This window comes from Camelus bactrianus, chromosome X (assembly GCF_048773025.1).
Source record: "Camelus bactrianus isolate YW-2024 breed Bactrian camel chromosome X, ASM4877302v1, whole genome shotgun sequence".
In the NCBI taxonomy this organism is placed as follows: Eukaryota; Metazoa; Chordata; class Mammalia; order Artiodactyla; family Camelidae; genus Camelus; species Camelus bactrianus.
In genome coordinates this window covers 14,386,288-14,392,287 of record NC_133575.1, presented here as the reverse complement: position 1 = coordinate 14,392,287, position 6,000 = coordinate 14,386,288, and the positions used below count along the sequence as shown (strand labels likewise).

The 6,000-nt window shown below is 46.4% G+C and overlaps 1 protein-coding gene across 9 annotated transcripts in view; it reads left to right on the top strand.

The window, feature by feature from the left end:
- Positions 1-1,819: 1,819 nt before the first annotated feature.
- Positions 1,820-6,000, top strand: part of ADGRG2 (adhesion G protein-coupled receptor G2) — a 120,966-nt gene continuing 116,785 nt past the window's right edge. For 6 of the 9 annotated variants that reach the window (XM_074359777.1, XM_074359775.1, XM_074359779.1 and 3 more), the window contains exon 1: positions 1,821-2,004. The gene's annotated coding sequence lies outside the window, so the exon portion shown is untranslated. Of the gene's footprint in view, positions 2,005-2,343; positions 2,558-6,000 lie in introns of those variants that run through there. The other 3 variants (XM_074359781.1, XM_074359773.1, XM_074359776.1) reach the window with 3 other exon arrangements.

The window sequence follows — 6,000 nt, the reverse complement described above, 5'->3', positions numbered from 1 at the left end:
AGTGAATTTTCACAAACTTAATAGATCCATATAAGTAGCAGCCAGATCTGTACCCCATAAATCCTTCTTATCATTCTTGTAACTCCCTCCAGTCATCAGCTCCCCAGTGACCACCTTCCTGACTTCTAACTTCATAGATTGGTTTTGCCTGTTTTATACTTTGTATGAACAGGATCATATAGTGTACGCTTTTGTGTCTGACTTCACTCACTCAGTATTGTTTATGAGGTCCATCTACACTCAGTGTAGCAGTGGTTTGTGCATTCTCTTTGCTGTTTGGTATTCCATTTTGAGACTATTATCACTGCAATGTTTTCCAATCCATTCTACTGTTGATGGACGTTCGGGGAGCTTCCAGTCTGTGGCTATTACAAATCCATGACTATGAACATTCTTGTTCCTATCGTCTGGCAAACATATGCACTCGTTTCTGTTGAGTATATACCTAGAAAGGGAATTGGGACATCGGGTAGTTGTGTGCTCAGTTTTAATAGAGTCTGCCAAACAGCAGTGTATGAGATTTCTGGTGGCTCTGCACAGTATGAAGTCTATTTTCTAACATATGCAAGTGAATGCAAATGGAAACAATTGAACCCTTTGGGATAGCATTCAATCTGTTTATTAAAATATACTGTTTCCCCCCTCATCATGATTCTGCCTCCAACTTGTTATATAACCTGGATGAGCTTCCTGACCTCCACTCCCGCTTAATCCAGTCAGAAGTCTCTCTGAAAACACTTTCCATTCATTTATGCACCTAGAATGTTGTGAGTGTTAATAATTTGATGTTTGCAAAACAAAATCAATCCCTCCTGCAATGCGGGCTATATATTTCACAAGTGTTGTGTCTAATAGTCACGGGCGTGCTCCGCAGGTCTGGACTTTATAGACATCCTATCCAGAGCTCTAAATGCAATTCAGAATCTAAAATTTTGTTTTGGTTGTAAAGAAAAATGGAATATTCTGTAGGTTTTTAAAGTGAGAAAGCATTTTGCAAATATAGGAGTTATTTGACTACAAAGAGGAGGGCCAGAGAGGGTAGTGGGATGGGGAGTGTAAAAGGGGCCAGAGAGGGAATTCAGAGCGCTCCCCCATCTCTACAACTAATTCTTATTGTAGGACCGAGCTAAGTTCCCCTAGGCCTCTGTTTTCCCATCTGTAACATTGGGTACTTCCACAAGCTAGTTAGGTGACCTGTAAATCCTATCCAGATATAGTTTTTATTTTAGAATGTGCAGAGGAAGGAGTTGTGATAGACAGAAAAGGTAGAGCGGACCTGGGACAACTCACTTCAAATAACCACTCCCCATCGCCTCCAGCAGGCAGTGCTATGGGGATCCCAGTTTCTAGGTATCTGGTGTAACATGCTCTTCATCAGGTAACCAGGACCTTTTCCTTTTACCGATCTCTCCAAATCACTCTCCAAGCGGTATGACCTCTGCATCAGGGATATTGCGGCAGAGGGACGACCTCGGGGTTCCCACCCATCACAGTGCACCGTGTTGAAAGTGGTGGGACAGACATTTGGGTACCAGGGCGACCCCTAAATATGAGCGGCAGGGTCTGGAGATTGGGGTGCCTGAGGAGCGCGCCCAAGCGGACGCGGGGCATCCGAGGGTCTCGTGGTGCAGGGAATTCCAGAAACGCCGCAGGGCTCTCGTTAGGCTGTGGTGGGCTGCCTAGCCAGCGGCCCCCACTCCTCTCCCCGCCCCCCAGCCTGGAGCTCCCTGCCGGGCTTCGGGCTGCCGCGCCGCTCGCTCACTCACACAGCCTCCTCCCTCCGTGCCCCGCCCGCTCTCCACCTCCGCGCCCAGCCTCGCCGCCGCCGAGCGCCGGACGCGCCACGCCGCGCTGGGCAGCTGGAGAGCAGGCGGGCGAGCGGTCCGGGAGCGGCGGGGGCGGTGCCCAGCCCGCGGGAGGGAGGAGGAGGGACGCGGCCCGAGGGAAAGGGAAAAAGGAGGGCTGGAGGGCGCCAGCAGCCAGCCCGTCGGCGGGGACCCTCAGGTAAGCGCGGGGCGCCGGGATGGGTCTGTCTCCTTGTGTTCCCGAGACCCGGCTGGGGAGCCGGCGACAGGCGCGGGAGGCTCGGGCTCTGCCTGGATCTGAAGTGCGACGGGACGGCGGGGCGAACGCTCTCTCTGCCTGACTGCGGCTCTGAGCCGGGGCCCGGGGCCGTCCTGAAAGGCGGAGGTAGGGGGCCGAGCTCCGGCGGCCGGCACCCCGTCAGTGGGAGAGTGCGCGCCGTGGGAAAGGGGGCTCGGGCGACGCGTCCTCAGGGCCGGGGGTGGGGGGGGGCGTGTGTATCCAAAGGCTTCAAACAGACTCCAACTCTCCCCACCCCTCCGCGTAAAGAAGCCATGAGCCTTGTTCGCGCGGGCTGTCTCCGAGACGCTACTTGCGGGGCCTCAGTTTGCGGCTCCACGCGGTGGGTGCGGCGTAGCCTGCGTAGCGCGAACGCGCCCCCGGCCCCGGACGGCTTGGCGCAGCAGCGTCTGGCGGGACCCAGAGCAGGTGGCTGCCGGCGCGGCGGGATGGAGCGTCAGCCAGGAACCTGAGGGTGAGCAATGGGAAAGGAGGAGGCTGGAGGTCTTGGGTGACCGCCTTTCGACAGGGACTTGCCGTTTCGAGGCTCCGGAGCTATTTGTTTCAGGTGAGGAGAAGGAGCGCTGACCCGCCCGATGAGGCAGGCGGCAGAGATTTTCCGTGGCTGCTTCAACAGTGACACTTCTTTGTGTGTACTGTCCACACGAATACCCTGGGTATCTTGTTAAAATACAGATTCTGATTCAGCAGATCTGGGGTGGAGCCCGACAGTCTGCATTTCTAACAAGCCCCCAGATGCTGTTGCTGGTCTGTGGACCACACTTTACATGGCAGGCCCTGCAGAAGTACTTTTTGTCCAACAGGCTGAAAATCTTAGGAAAACTGGGACATTGGGAGAGGAGGTCCTAAGACTTTACAGTCCCACCTCCATTCCAAACACAGACATGAAAACGATTGCTACTCATTTAGTAGCAAAATGCTTTACTTTTCTTACTGGGTTACCAAGCCAAATACTTTATCATCAGATCTGTAGATAGTAGAGCCGACTTCATGGGTGTGCAACCTATATTTGGTTTAATGTTCTGTGTCGCTGTCGAAATTCTGAATAATTTTTCAAGAAGGGGCGTCGCATTTTCATTTTGCACTGGGACTCACAAATTATGTAGCGGATCCTGTCTAATATCACCATAGGCAGAAAAAGGACCCATTTCTTTGGTCAGAGTTGGGTGATGGAGAGTGAAGGTTTATTAAGCAAAGACTAGCTAGATGTTGCAGTTCTTTCTGTCTTTCTCAGCTTCTCTTCAGCTATTTTAAGAGATAAGCTTATGAGTATAATCTCAGTTATACATGGTATGCCAATATTTATTTTTAAATTATTATTAATTTATTAAGAGCTTAATTATTAATACAGTTAAGTTTGATGTTGTAATAATTTGTGAATCGAGTTTCCAAAGGATTTGGGGAGTTTTTATTTAGTGTCTCAAAGTTTTGCTTAGTTGAGATCTAAAATGAGCTGGACATTGCTTGGTTGGCTGCTTTTACAGCTCAAATGCAAAGCTGGAAAACAAAAAGTGGCCAAATTTTGAAGCTGTTCATGGGTATTGCTTTACAGGCCTCAGTGCAACGCCAGCCCCTATCGGGTTCCCTCTCCTTTTATCATTCCCACATCCTTGCAAGGTGACTTTCACTAAAAGGGGTATAGAGAAGATTTTGCTTTCGAAAAACACCGAAGAACTGCAGGAGCAGCGTCAGTGTTTTCTCTGTGAATAATTCTTGCCCCAAATCCACAGATTCCAGGTGTGTGTGCCTTTCTAGGAAAAAAAAAAAAAGATGGTTGGAAAGGCAGAAAAGAAAGAAGTGGAACTTTAATCACTTTAATTACGGATATGATTTTGTTCAGCAGAGGGAGAAAAAGGCTGGGAAACAGCATTTCATTAGTGAGTTTGGCAGGGAAAGGAGAGCCCCTGTGTTTTTGGTACTGCGACCAGCCTTCCAGAAATGGCAAAAGTGAGTTTGCTCAGGTATTAGGGAGAGCCAGTAAAGAAGCTGCTTTTCCATGGCTGGCATGGTCATACTGGGTGCTTGTGTGGCATTGTTGTGCCTGATGCTGATTTGGGACTCAGAGGGGGACATCACTACTAGTTCCTTTCGCTGCCCACTTGAAACTGACAAGCACATGTTTCCATTTTGCTGCCTGAGAGTGCCAAGTCACTTTCAAGTACAAGCTACAAACTGGGAAGAGCACCATTAAATTTAAAAAGAAAGAGAAGAGTGGAGGGTGAGAAGAATGCATTTCAGTGGTGTTAATAATTCTGAAGATAAAAAGGAGAGATTCTGCCTTTAGTAAAACCTGGGAGCTGATTTTTCTGCCTTACTGAGAAGGGCCTTCCCTACCTCAAGACTGAGAACAATTCTTCTTTTAAAATGTTTATTTTTTTAAAAATATGTGGGTCTTTAATCCACATGGAAATTATTGGGGGGGCTTGGTGTGAGGTGGGGGGTATTGGAAGTTAAGAAATGGGATAAACATTTGGGAAAAATTATCATAAAATAAATTCCCTCAGTCAAATAAGAGTCTGAACACTCTGTTCCATTTTATAAACCTACTTAATTATTGAGCCGACTTCATGTTTTAAAAATTGAAGTACAGTTTATGTACAATAACATTTACCCATTTTAGTGTACAGTTTTATAAGCTTTGACAAATATGTGTAATCATGTAAATACCACCATATCAAGATGTAGAAGTTCGTCACTCCAGAAAGTTCCTTACCCTTTGTAGTCAACCCCTCCCACCACTCTTAGCGCCTGTCAACCACTGAATTGTTTTCTGTCCCTATAAATTTGTCTTTTCCAGAATGTCCTGTGAGTGGATTCATACATGATGTAGCCTTCTGAGTCTGGCTTCTTTCACCTAGCATAATGCATTTGAGATTCACCTATGTTGTGTGAATCAGTAATTTGTTCCTTTTTATTGCTGAGCAATATTCCACAGCTTGTCCATTCACCAACTTTCAGTGATTATGAATATGGCCAATATAAACGTTCACATAACGGCTTTCTGCGGGAACCTAAACTTTCATTTCACTTGAGTAAATACCCAGAAGTAGGATTGCTGTATTGTATGGTAAATTTAACTTTATAAGAAACTGCTGAACTTTTTTTTAAGTGACTACACCATTGCAGACTCCCACCTGCAATATATGAGAGGTCCCATTGCTTGGCATCCTTGCCAGCACTCGATGTTGTCACTTTATTTTATTTCAGCCATTCTAGTAGGTTTGTGGTGGCATCTCTGTGGTCTTAGTTTGCACTTCCTTGATAACTAATATGTTGAGCATCTTTTCAGGTGCTTTTTGGTTGTTTGTATATCTTCTTTTTTGTTGTTCATTTGTTTTGGCGATGGGTCCTTAGGTTTGTTTGTTTATTTATTTAGTTAGTTAGTTAATGGAGGTACTGCAGATTGAACCCAGGACCTCGTGCTTCCTCAGCATGCGCTCTACCACTGAGTTGTGTCCTCCCCCTCCCCTGTTTGTATATCTTCTTTTATGAAATGTCTGGGCTTTTTTTTTTTTTTGTCTCGGTTGTCTTATTATTGAATCACAAGAGTTCTTCATATAACTGCACACAAGTTCTCTGTCAGATATATGTGTTGCAAACATTTTCTTTTAGTTTGTGGCTTGCCTCTTCACTTTCTTTATTTAAAAGAAATTGTGGTAGGAACATTTCACATGAGATTTACCCTCTTAACAAATTTTGCAATGTACAGTACAGCATTGTGAACTATAGGCATGATGTTGTACAGCAGATAGCTAGAACTTTCTCATCTCGCATAACTGAAACTTTATACCTTTTGAACAGCAAGTCCCCATTTCCCCCTCCCTCCAGCCCCTGGCAACATTCTATACTCTGTTTCTATGAGTTTGAGTATTTCAGTTGACTCATACCTCATATAAG